The sequence below is a fragment of the Otolemur garnettii genome, unplaced genomic scaffold (assembly GCF_000181295.1).
Source record: "Otolemur garnettii isolate 467f Iridium unplaced genomic scaffold, OtoGar3 scaffold00059, whole genome shotgun sequence".
Taxonomy (NCBI): domain Eukaryota; kingdom Metazoa; phylum Chordata; class Mammalia; order Primates; family Galagidae; genus Otolemur; species Otolemur garnettii.
The window spans coordinates 11,194,217-11,207,654 of record NW_003852454.1 but is presented as its reverse complement, the minus strand read 5'-3'; the positions used below and the strand labels follow the sequence as shown (position 1 = coordinate 11,207,654).

General features: G+C 40.4%; 1 pseudogene; it reads right to left on the bottom strand.

Annotated features, from left to right (window-relative positions):
* Positions 1 to 376: 376 nt before the first annotated feature.
* On the bottom strand, positions 377 to 1,370 carry LOC100962792 (annotated as a pseudogene).
* Positions 1,371 to 13,438: the final 12,068 nt, after the last annotated feature.

Here is a 13,438-nt window from a genome sequence, read left to right as displayed (position 1 = left end):
CTACAAAGATTAGTACTAGAAATCTTTTTTTAGGTGAAAAAAATAAAAATACCCAATGAACAAAAAAATTGTCAAATTGTACCACAGGTTAATTTTTCTCTACCCAAAAGGTACAAAATGAACATACAATTGGGATAGCAATTCCTTTGGACATTCCAATTCATTCATCTGCTTGTCCCCCACACAGGTAAGGGGAGCAGGCATTAGGTGGTATTAGTCATGTTATGGTAGTAATCAGATGTGCTAACAGCAGCTCATTTGAGGTCCATGATCTTTTGAATGCGTGTAGGAAAGCATGACTGTAGGTTTCTGACTGCCCACATCTGAACATATTCAGCTGCCTTGGAAAATATAGGGAAGGAAAAATATATTTATCCTAAGATTTATTGGGATTTTTAAGTTCCCTTTCTTCCATAGGGTTTTGCAGTGGTGATAATGTGCTAGGTGTGCTGTGTTTTCCTGCATGAGCTTCTATTCTTTGATGGTCCTGAGGTTAGTGGATGGGTCTTGGAGCCCTCATGAAAGGAGGGGGTGGTCCCACGGGGTGGAATATGTGTGGTCCAAAACCTGGGAGCAGTGCGGGGCAATACCAGGGGGTGGTGGTAGGGCAATGTTGACCACAGCTGGAGGGCCAGTTGGGGGTCAGTTGAAGTAGTTGGCAGAGGCTTCTTCTTCTGCCACAGGAGGAGGAGGAAGAGCTCCTGGCAATCCTGGGACAGGCTCTAGCTTGATCCCAGAGTCCATGGTTCCACCCTTCTCCTTTTCTTTTCCTCTAGATACTTGGATCTTTCCCATTTCACGTTGAGTCCGCCGCCACTGACAGTCAACTTATTAAAGGATGTCTCAGCAGCCACTTCTGCAATCTGCCTTGTGGCAAACTGGATGAAAGTACACTGCTGTCTCTGCCCGACACTGATTGTCCCATCTCTCCAAATTCATAGAAATGACTTCTTAAATCTGACTCAGTAACCTGTATCACCCAGGCCACCAACATGTAGTGTAGTGGTAGTATTATCCTGTGGTGGGTCTAGATGAGGCATGGTTGAAGCTGCTTTAGAAGCTTATCAGCTACAGGGTCACTGATTCTATAGTATGGGTCTTTAACATTCTGATCAGCAAGGGGGTCATCTGGATCTGTAGGCTTCTCATGTGTGGGGACTCCTCTACTCTCCTGCACTCTCCTTTTACCCATAAGGAGCAAATGTTCAGCTGATTCCTTTTGTAATACAGTGTGGTCTGGGCCAGTTTGAACCACGCAGCACTGGAAGAGGTGGCTTTCCCCAGCACGCCAAGTGGGTGAGCTCCATCACAGTTAGAACTCTCTCTCCGTGTTCTGTGGATAGTACTTAGTTGATATCTGCTTTTGGCATGTCTGCCACTCATCTGTGGTCTGAGGGTTCATTCCTTGAATCCCCAAGACTAAGGACCTACTGAGGAAGAAATCCTCTTATCAGTGGGATCCGTGGAGAGCAGAAGCCGGCTCCCATTGCCTGTGTGGAGAGGAATGACTGATGGTAAGACTCTTCCAACCAACTCCATGACCACATTTCAGTGACCCCTGAAGGATTTGTATAATCCTCCCCACCCCACTCATGTTTCAGATTCTCAGGACAGTATGGATTGATGACAAGAATCCTGTATCTTTTGATTAACTACTTGATCTTTTTGAGTTGTTTCCCAGGAATTACGGAATTTCTGCAACACAAAGGAATTGATTCCAAAGCCCTGCTGCCAACTTCCTCCCATGAAGACTCTCTACTCCTCACTAACCTGCCCAGTACACACAACCCCTTGTTTAAAAGCCTGCACGCTTTGTTATTTGGGGCACAGACTTGAGGCTGCTTCCATGTTCTCTCACCACTGCCTTTCATATGAAAATTTCCGTTCTTCCAAGGCCATCCCTCTTGTCCCAATAATTGCCTGTCTGTTTGGCTAATAATCAGACCTTGGAGGCCAGACTCTGTTTGAATTCTGTAACATTCTCATCAGAGAGGAGTTCAGGCAAGTTTCCTGTGCTCGTGGGTTATTAGAGGTGTTTTTAGAGCAGCAATAAATACATATCTGGAATGGACAGTATACAGATTGAACTCTCAGAGAAGCCCCCTTCAAGGTCTTCTCTATCATCTGCAAACCATCAGTAGGTAATAATAATATTTCAGTATGTAATTCATTTTAAAATTTGGAGCAATTTTCCTTCAGAGACACTGTAAAGAAATTTATAAATAAAAATTTCAAAGGTATTTTTATAAATATAAAATCTGATGGAAGATTTTTATTTATATCTGGATACAGATTTTAGCTTTTTCTTTTCTCTTTTTTTCTCTCTCTCTCTCAAAATAGACAAAGCCATATATGTAGACATACACACACACACATATATATATACATACATACACGTAAAGATATATGCAATAGATATTGACTATTTCTAGAGCTCTCCTGTAGAGGAGTATATGGGCCGGCACCCTAATTGTTTGAGCCACAGGTGCTGCCCGCTACTGCAATAATTTTTTCCTGAGTGCTCAATACTTTGTTGGTCTGTGGTCAACTGCTTGGTCCAGTCAATGGCAAGTATCATTCCTATATATATCCTTTCTTTTGCATTTGTCATGAAACTAGAAAGAGCGTGCTGCTGAGTGATCTATGAAGTAGCAAATTGTATTGAATTCCCCTATTTGGGCACTAAGTCGTTCTTGCTCTTTTATATTATAAATAATAGGTACTATGGATAATATATTTATGCTTAAATCTTTATCTATGTGTCTTATAATATACTAGAATAAATATTTAAAAAGAATATTCATTATCAAAAGATCTGAGCATATTTATGTCCAAATCACTTTCCAGAAAATGTATTTCCATCTGTATAACGCCACCACTTTATTAATGTGTGTACTTCCCCACATTTTTGAGTACACTTAGGACTAAAATTACTTGAAGACACATAGTAGATAAGATTTAATGGTGGTCTTTCACGAACATGGTAATTTTAGAAGAGATCTCATACAGAGAACACTTCTGAGATCAGCCTTCAAATGAAATTAAATAAAATTCACATTTCAAGACACCAATGAAATGAAGACCTGACAACTAAGTTCACAGACTTACATTGCTTATGTTGGCAGCACTGCACAAGCAATTCAACAAGGTTTCACATCTTTGGTATATTAGGATCTCACAGCTGTGTTCATGTCGTGGTGCGGTAGTATCTTGCTGAGAGGTGTTCATTATTGTTGCTGCTTGTTTTTGTGTGCCATCAAGAGAATGTTAGAGCTTGAATTAGAGCAAAAAAAAATATTAAATTTCTTGTTAAATTTGGCAAGAGTGGACATGAAATCAGCAATATGTTAGTCCAAGCTTATGGGGATAATGCCATGAGGAAAACATCAGTGTACAAATGAATTACATGTTTCTCTGAAGGGAAAGAAGTGTCACGGATGAAGAGAGGTCAGGGTGGATAGTAATGAGCAGAACTGACAAAAATATTGCAAGAATTTGTCAAGTTGCATGTCAAACTCATCAGCTGACTGTAGTAGACTGAGTTAATATCACTAGATAAACAGGAAAAAATCTTAACTGAAAATCTTGGCATGAGAAAGATGTGCAAAAGGTATCCTGATGACCCCACCAATAACAAAAGCAGGGAGAGTCAGAGTTTGCCAAAACTTCTTGGAGAGGCAAGATGATGTGTTGGGCCTTGTTATCACTGGTGATAAAACATCGAATGGAACAAATATGACTCTGAAACAAAGCATCAAAGTGCACAGTGGAAGTCAACCAATTCTCCACGACCAAAAAAGTTCCACCTGTCCAAATCAAGAGTCAAAATGGTGTTGATAGCCTTTTTTGATATCAGAAGGATTGTTAATTTTGAATTTATACCACCTGTACAAACAGCTAACTATTTTTACTATTTGGAAGTGTTGAACAAGGTGTGTGTAAAAGTTAGATGGAAAAGACCTGAACTTTTCAGCAGCACCTCATGGCTCTTGCATTACAACAATGCACCAGCTCACACAGCAATGTCTGTGAGGGAGTTTGCAGCCAGGAACCAAATAACTATATTGGAACACCCTCCTTACTCACCTGAGCTGATCCGTAATGACTTTCTTCTTTACCTGAAAGAAAGATACATTGAAAGGAAGACATTTTGATGATAACCAGGACATTAAGGATAAGATGACGATAGCTCTGGTGACTATTCCAGGAAAAGAGTTTCAAAATTGCTTTGAAGGTTGGACTAGGCACTGGCATCAGTGTGTAGGGAGTACTTCAAAGGTGGTTGTAGTGATATTTAACAATGAAATATTTATCACTTTTTCTAGGAAGAGTTTGTAAACTGAATTGTCAGAATGTGTATACTACAATAAGTGTTTTGGAAACATCATTTTATGTAATCTTCATAACTCCAGCAGATGAGTGCTTTATCCATATTGTTGCTTCTTCAGAAGCTGTCTCCAAGAGGTTAATTAACTTACCATTGATCAGACAGCTTGAGTGATATTGACCTTCACACTGATTCGTGCCAGACAACAGAAGTAAGCAGATCACACTGCTTCTGAAATCATAATGGATACAAGGGCTAATGATTCAAGTGATCAGACCCCTACAAGACAGTCCCTTCTCTGTGGTCCTTCATCTTATGTTTAATTAAAATGTGGAGTAACAAATCCCATTTCACCATATTTATTATTCATATAAAATCACATGAGTCACATATAAGTGACAGTACAATATTGAAAATTTCTGTAAAGCCATTTATCACCATCACTTCTTTGCGTTAACTGTTGTTTAATAAACAGCAGATTACCATCTCTTGGCATGATGAGGCAAGCATACACAAAGAAAGAAAAGAATTTAGCAACATTTAATTAATGGCGAGGCCTAACTATTATTTATGTGTGCTCATTACAAGCTGCTGTTTTTTTACAATCGATCCATAATTTTAAAACAACAGTAAATGGTATTATTGTAACCAAACAATAAATTTGGTTAAAAGAAAACACTCACATATGGAAATAGATGGAACTAGCTCCCCTTAAAAATGAGTAACTGCAAGTTGACTGTAGAAACAGCTGCTTCTATTAAATGCCATCACTTCTTTCCTCTCGTTTCAAATCTTGGGTGACTTGGAGATGAGGGAAATTTCTATTATATGTAATTACTTTTTATGGCACAGGAGCAATAGCTAAATGAAGTCAATTACAAGTTAGAGGCAGCTTCTCAGATGAGATACGGTATATATTAATTAAGAGTAACTGAAAATTATTATGTTGAAAAACCTTGCTGGAGTTTATCAGAAGCATGAATAAGACCTGTCTCTACCTAGTGCCTTTGGCCTCTACGCATGTGGAATTCAGATGTACCTTCCTTGAAAAATGTAACAGCTTCTTTAAGATGTAATTTACATACCAAGCCATTCACTTATTCAAAGTTTACAATTCAATAGTTTCTAGTATAAGCAACCTGTGTTTTCATGCAGCTGTACACATATCACTACAATTATAGAATACTTTCATTGCACCAAAAGAAAGCCCCATATCCATTAGTACTTGCTCTCTATTTACTCCAAGCCCCCACACTATCCCCACTGTAGATGTACTCATTCTGTGTTTTGGGGGGAGCTCTGGGGCATTATTGCTTTCAAAATTTTCTGCCAAAAAAATAAAGGATAATGGCTCAGTGCCTGTGGCTCAAGTGGCTAAGGCACCAGCCATATACACCTAAGGTGGTGGGTTTGAATCCAGCCCGGGCCACCAAACAACGACAGCTGCAACCAAAAAATAGTCGGGTGTTGTGGCAGGTACCTGTGGTCCCAGCTATTTGGGAGGCTGAGGCAGGAGACTCGCTTGAGCCCAGGAGTTGGAGGTTGCTGTGAGTTGTGATGCCACAGCACTCTACCTCGGGGGAACAGCTTGAGGCTCTGTCTCAAAAAAATAAAGAAAGAAAGAAAGAATAAGAGCTCCAGTTGGAGTACACAGTTTCTTTTGTAGGTAATAGGTACTTTTCTAGCTGTATGCTTTATTTTTTCTGTTTCAGAGGATTACAAGGAATAAAATTCCCTTTAAAAAGTAGCAGTGTTCAGCTCTCATAGTCAGGAAGAAAGTGTGAAAGAAAGAGAAGTTTCTCTGAGGATTTAGAGAAAAATATTTCAGAGTATGCACAGGAAAGGAAGCACGTTCTCTTTCTACCGTATGAGGATTTAAAATAACTCCACAGGTGAGGCCTGTGGCGACTACAGGCAGACAGGAGACTACAGGAGCAGACAGTCTGAACAAGTCAAGATCCACCTCCTTTAACCTTTAAAGGGTCTAGCCTCCTTTAACCTGAAAATTCTAGGATCTTTATGAACTTAGTAACACTTGTGTGTATTCCAGCATTGTTAGGTCATGATTAAGTGCAATTTTTAAAATCTCCATTCCTCACTCAAAAGGGACATCTTTCTAAGTAATGGTTGTTTCTTATCTGCATAGGAGTAGAGCAGACCTGGGGCAACAAGACTTAGTCCCAAAAGACCATTAGCATGATGGACCTGGTTCTTTATTTGTTAGAGGGGACTAGTTGAATGGAACAAGGCAGCTTTGAACTTGATGTCTATAATGGTGCCACTCTCCATCATTTGTGTTGTTCAGTGATCATCCTAGGATTCACCTGGAAGAGAGCAGTATGACCACGGTGTCCTTGCTACCCATTCCTATCAGCAAATCAGGGGGAGGAGTGAACTTAATTCCCAGGAAAACAAAGAGGACAGCCATCCACTGACAGACCACATTAGTCAGGCTTTCAAACAGCATTAAACATTGAAAGGGCAATTGTGTGAGTAAAGTGTTTGTTTTCCAGTAGAATCTGTGATTACCTTTAGGTGTACTGATGGAGCCCAGTTTTCTCCCCATTTCCAGCAATTAGTGCCCCTCGATGGCATCACACACACACACACGCATGCACACAAATGCGCACGTACACACACATGCACACACACATGAAGTTGAATCCTTGTGCTCCTGTTTGGGGCCTGCTCTCCAAACCTTGCAGGCTGCCTTTTCCTGGAGTCCAGATACTTGTGAGAATACCCAGTGTGTATGCAAAAAGCAAGGTTGCCAGAGAAAGTGGAACATTATCCACAAAACTGAGGCCAGAGGACTAGCAGGGGATGTTGTGGGAAAGAAATGAAAGCAGAGAGAGAAGCAAGTGGCAAGATTTAAGACCCCAGAATGTCTATGTGGGTTAGCAAAGTGTAGAAAGAATGTGTGTGTGTGCACATGGAATGAGGGAGGATACTGCTGGGTGAAGCTAGAGAGTTAGCAGGCCGCTGGGGCTGAGATGTCACACTCATCGGGTTCTGGATACTCACAGAAGCTCTCACTCTCACTCATGTCTGGGGTATCTGAGGACAAGTCAGAGCAATCCAGCTCAGGACAATGGGGAGCCGCTGAAAGCCACAAGCAGGGTCACCGATTCCCAGACTCAAGTTCTAAGAAGATCACACTAGGGTAAAAAAATTACACTGTTGATAAGAAAGGGTTAGGAGAGAAGAACTTTCAGAATTAATACATGATCACCTGGAAGGCAGGGCTAAAAGGCAGATTTCTTTGTCGTTCTCCGGAGACTATGGCTGGGAACATTAAACAAAGGCATCTCTATGTATGTAAAGTGTGAGAGTGCCTGGAATATAAAAGGCAAAGTGGAATAAAAGGTGCCTCTTCTACTGCTAATGGTGATTCCTATGGTGATGCGGATGAGGATGACAATTATTACACGAGCATCAGGGAAGTCGGATCGTATCTGGAAAGGTAAATTCCACCTGTGTGTGTCCTGTGCCAGAGCTGTTTTCATTTTTAATGTTATATTTGTCATTCAAAAATATGTTGTCTCAAGTGTCTGGCTGAGAAGAATTGAATGAATGAAAAGTTTGGATGAACAATCAAAAAAAGTGAGAAAAGTTGCCAATATTTGTAAAAAAAAACTAATTTAACTTAAAATTATTGACTTTGCCATACTCTGGTTAATAGATTATTACCATTTTTAGCAGACATCCATGTTGCTCTAATAATCTGTGTGATATAAGAGAAATTCTTTATTATTTAGTTCTTCTTCATGTTTAATTCTTATTTCATCCTCCTTTTCTCTTATTTTAATGGACATATAATAAGTACAAGTATTTATGGGGTGTAATGTTCTGTTTTAGTATACGTATACGTTATATAATGATCTGATCAATGAATGTGCCCACCAGTCAAACAGTTATCGTTCGTTTGTGGTGAGAATATTCAAAATTTTCTTTTGTAGCTCTTCTGAAATATTGAACACACTATTTTTAGCCATAGTCACTCTATTGTGCCATAAAGCACCAGAGTTTATTCCCCCATCTACTTGTAACTTCGCATCCATTGGCCAATTTCTCCCCATACTCCTTTCTGCTGTTCTCTCCTCAATGAGTGGCAACCACCGTTCTGTTCGCTCCTTCTGTGAGATCAACTTTTTAGAAGCCACATGAGTGAGATCTTGCTGTGATTTTTCTTCTGTGTCTAGCTCGTTTCATTCAGCCCATTGTCTTCCAGGTTCATGCATTTTGTGGCATTTTGAAGTCCTCCAGGACTTCACCCCTTCAGCTGCTGAAGGTAGTCCACTTTGCCTGCACACCCCAATTTCTTTATCCACTCACATTTGGGTAGATTTCCTATCTTGGCTTTTATGAACAGTGCTGCAGTAAAAAATGGACCTACAGATATCTTTTCAATATACTGATTTCCTTTCCTTTGGGTACATAACCAGTTGTGGGATGGGTGGTTCATATGGTGGCACTGTTTTGATTTTTCAAGGAACCTCCCCACAGTTTTCCATAACTACTGTAAAAATTTACATTCTCACCAACAGTGTACAAGGGCTCCTCTTCCTCTACATCCTTACCAATACTTTTAATCTTTTTTTCCTTTGGGTCATAGCTATGTTAACTAGAGTAAGGTGATTTACTCACTGTGGCTTTGATTTGGCAGTTTCTTAACCTTAATGTTCTGGTTCTCTAAGGCAGGGCTGCTGGGCCCTAACTGTAGCTTAGAATAACCTGAGGATCTTTCAAAAGGGCTAGATCAGAAGTAATTAAATTAGAAGCTTTTGGTGTGAGGCTCAAGCACTGGAATTTAATAAAGTTCCCCAGGGAATTTTAATATACAGATAGGCTTGAGAACTGCTGGCCAAAATGAGAGTTACAAAATTCTCATTTCACCTTCACTTATGGCTAGTCTTAAAAGGAAAATTCCTGGGCCTAGCCCCAGATGTATTGAACCAGATTACCTGGGGGCAGTGGTGGTGGTGGTGGATATTTTTCAGAGTGCCAGATGTATAGGGTCATCACATATTTTTAGATTGCTGAATTATTTTAAAATGTATTGAAGTTTTTTAAAATTTAGTGAAACACACACAAAAAAAAATGTATATAGATTCTAAAACCAAGCATGGTCTTTCATCTAAAAGCAATTTTTTATGTTAATTTTGGTGGGTGATTCTTCATTTTTCTTTCTTTCCTTTAGCAGAGGTGGAGAGGAGGAGTGTATCAACAAATGCTTACCGAGCACCAGCTATTTAATTGGATCTCAACCTCTCCCTTCCACTGAGACACCTGCCCTTCTAATAGCCATTAGCGTGTAATGAACCTGAAATGTAGAATTTTTTTGTCAGTGATTATTTTAAAAAGTTATTTCAAACTATTAAGGGGCTACAGAAAGTTTTTGTTATGCGAACATCTTGTGTAATGGTTAAGTCAGGTCTATTTGGTACAGTGAAATGTCGAATTTTTTATAGGGTTTTATTTTCATTTCCCACACTATGCCTATCTTATTTATCTTGTCTGGCTGAACTAGAAACTCTCAACAGCCAAACACCAGAAACCCAGTACCTGAATAATGGTGAATACTTCTTGCAATTATTTTTACTTCCACCCCTTAGTTGGGCTGGAGACTGCCCTGTGCTCTCGTCAAGTCTTTGCAGTAGTATTGAGGCAAAGAAATGGCCACTCCCTGTCCTTTGTGAACTAAGGCAAGTAGAATTGTTACAGGTATAAAATACACCCTATTTTCCTTTTTTGGTGGCTCATTAAAAAAAATAAAAAGTAGTATGCTCTTCTACAATCAAATTTAATGGTTCTCAATAGCCCCATTAGTAATCTCAAAGTAAATAAATGATTTACCCAGTGGGATGAAAGGCCCATCAGAGAAGGTGGAATGGTAATCTTGATATACTCAAGACAGATCATTTGGAATGGTGAATATATATATTTATATTAATATATATTGTTCAGTACTAAATCTGATAAACTTTGCCTTTTATATTTTACTTAATGATGCTTTTGAGAGTTTGATGATCCATTCTGTTATATTTTACACAAAAAATCAGGGCAACATAAAAGAGAAAAAAGGGGTTGGACATAAAACAAATGTTTAAAACAGCTTGATATATAAGTCTTGTTGAAATGTAACCACTTTAGGAAGCCCAGAGTTTATGATCTGATTTTTTTAAAGCTTCTGCTCATTTTTCGTCAGTATATTTAATGCCTGTGAAGGACAAATCTTTTTTAAATTTGATCACAGCATCTATGAATTCATTTTATAAAGCTCTATTCATACCTACAATGGATAGAGAAACCAGGGGAAAGACTCGAATACGCTGCATCTGTGCACCTACAGCTACCAGGAAAGGCACAGGGACCCTTTTGATACTCTCTAGGTGGGACAGAGAAGTTGGGGGCAAAATCTGTAAAGGGCAGTTCAAGAAGCAGTATCCTTCTATCCTTTTCCGGTGGGGGCTTTCTCATCCCTACTAGAGTTGGCCACAAAGCTCCAGATTACTCAAGGCCCAGGAAATGTGGGTGTGAAGTAGATGACTCAGGACCTGGTGTTGCAGCCTTGGGTGGGGAGCTGGGGGTCTTGGTTTCTCCAGACACATGTCTGGATGCTCTTTCCCTCCCCTGCCAGCCACCCATCTCTTTTGAATCTCTAGGTACCTCTCATTGTGTCTCCCACAGTTGCCTTTCCTTTATCCCTATTTTTCACAGTTATTATTCCAGGTGCCAAATTATCTTTCAATCCACCTTTCCTAGATTTCTAACAGTTCGCTTCTGCTCATTACGCCTCATCCTGTCTTTTCCCTCACGCTGCTTCTTGCTCATCCCCCCTGGGTCCATTCCATTGTGAGCAAAACCCCCATAGGCAAGATTGCCTTTTCAATAGTTTCCACATTCCTGATGTCCTTTCTGTTCCTTGGAGCACTTTCTGAACAACTTCTGTATGTCAGGATCATGCTAGTGATACTAAGAGCAGAGAGGCCTGACTTCAAAGAGTTGGAAATGGAGCAGGAGCGAGTGGTGTGTAGACTCACGGCCGGCATGGGGATGTTCACAGAGGATCAGAAGGCTGAGGGTAATGAGGATTCTGGGGTAGATCACTCTGACATACCATCCTCCGGCTGCCATAGCCTCCCCTGTCAGGTCTCTCTCCCATGGTATCAGCAGAAGTTAAAATATGTTCCCCACCGACCTTACAGACCCCTCCATGTTCTAACGAAACAGTGTTCCCTTCTGCTCCTACCCCCGGTTCCTTCCATCTCTGCTCCTCAAAGTCCAGCTTGCCCATCTCTCGGCTTCCCCTGCCCTTCTCCCCTTCTTCCTCCTCCCTACCTCTTTCTCTCAGGAACATTTCCTCAGGCCCCAGCTTCCCAGAAGGAAGATATCATGTCTTTCCTTAAGAGAAATAGCCACTTGCCCTGAAAACAGAAAATGCAAAAGTTCACCGTTGAGCTCCCAGGATTCGTCCAGCCTCTTCCTTGTGCACAGGTAGTGCTGTGACCATTTCAGGCCAACTTGCCCGAATGGAGAAAAGTTCCCTTTAAAGCCTTTGCATGTTCTGCATTCTCTCTGTGATGTCTTGTCTTTTCTTCTTACACTACTGATTTGAGACGTGCTGGGTACTGCATCCTTTTCTAAGAAACATTGATTACCACCACTCTTCTACCAGCCACCCCAGCCTCCACCGCCTTCCATCCCCACTTCTGTCAGGAGAGCCTTCACTCTGCACACACATTTCTCTGCCCAGATCTCCGTGTGATCCCCACTTCTCAGTTCCTGGCCGCTTGTCTGGGCACCTTCTGCCCCCCAGCAGGCTCTGGGCTTCCAGGCCCGCAGCTGTACCTGGCCCGTGAGAGCAGAGGGAGACACCCTGGTGACTAGCAACAGGATTATGTGCTGGAATGAGTCACTGAATTAATTCATGCAAAAAAATGTCCATGGAGGGAGTGATGTTCCCAGTGTGGTAAAGACACAAGAAGGTTGGTAGTTACTGAGGTCTAAACAAAGAACAAATGTGAGAGGGTAACAGAAGTGATCCCAGGCTTCTTAGTTTCTGGGCATAATCTAGTGATCAGGACGCAGGGAGAGGAAAACATCACAATACAAAAAGAAAAAGTAGCCAAAGCAAAAACCCTAAATACTTTCTTATTTCTGATGGTGCTCCAAATCATAATGGATTGGCCACTGTCCACAGATTTCCCAGATGTGTGTATCTGGCAGGTTTCGTCTTAAAATCAAACAATCATGTTTTCTCAGTATTTAAATTAAAGAACTAATATATAACTTTTGTCCTTCCTTCATAAGAAACAATATTTGTTAAGACCTTTATAGAAGAATCAAAATTTTACTCCTTAAGAAACATAGTATTTTTTCCCTAAGACCTTTGCATTAAACACACAAATTAATTAAAAGCATTAGAAAAATGGTCAACAATAAGCTTCTTATAAGGAAAGGGCACTTGTATGTGTCAGTAGCCAATGAAACTGATTGCATAACCTCCTGTTTGACCTCAGTAATTCATAATTACTTACCCCGCAGTTGTCTTGCATAGACGTGAGACAAGATAAGGTCCAGGTGTAAATTTTTTCACCAAGATCTCAGCAAAAGGAAATAAAAAGATCACAGGGTAATTGAGAGGAAAGAAACTGTGAAAATCTTTTGTTTTTTGTTTTTGAGTAAGCGTGTTGCCAGTGAGTTTTTAAGCACCATTTACCAAGAAATAACCAGAATAAAAGAGCATGTTTTAGGTCTGCTGTCCACTGTTGCTGGTCGAGTTTTTGATTCCTCCAGAGCATAGGCACTGTCCTGTGTCCTGGTAACACAGCAGTGCGAACACGCGCGTCTCACGTCCAGCAGGCCTGTGGAATGCGCTCGGTGCTTTTAGACTAACTGACCTAAAGGATAATGGATGTTGTAGATAGTGGCAAAGGAAAACAAGAAAAGGAAAAGTTAAAATCTAAGTTTATTTTATTTATTTTCTTTAAATGTAACAAAACAAATTCAGCGTGAAAGTTTTTTTAGTCTGGAATTGGCAAGAACAAAAAAGTATGAGTGTGCGTTATGTAAATAACATAATTTAAAAAGACATTGTAGAGTACTATT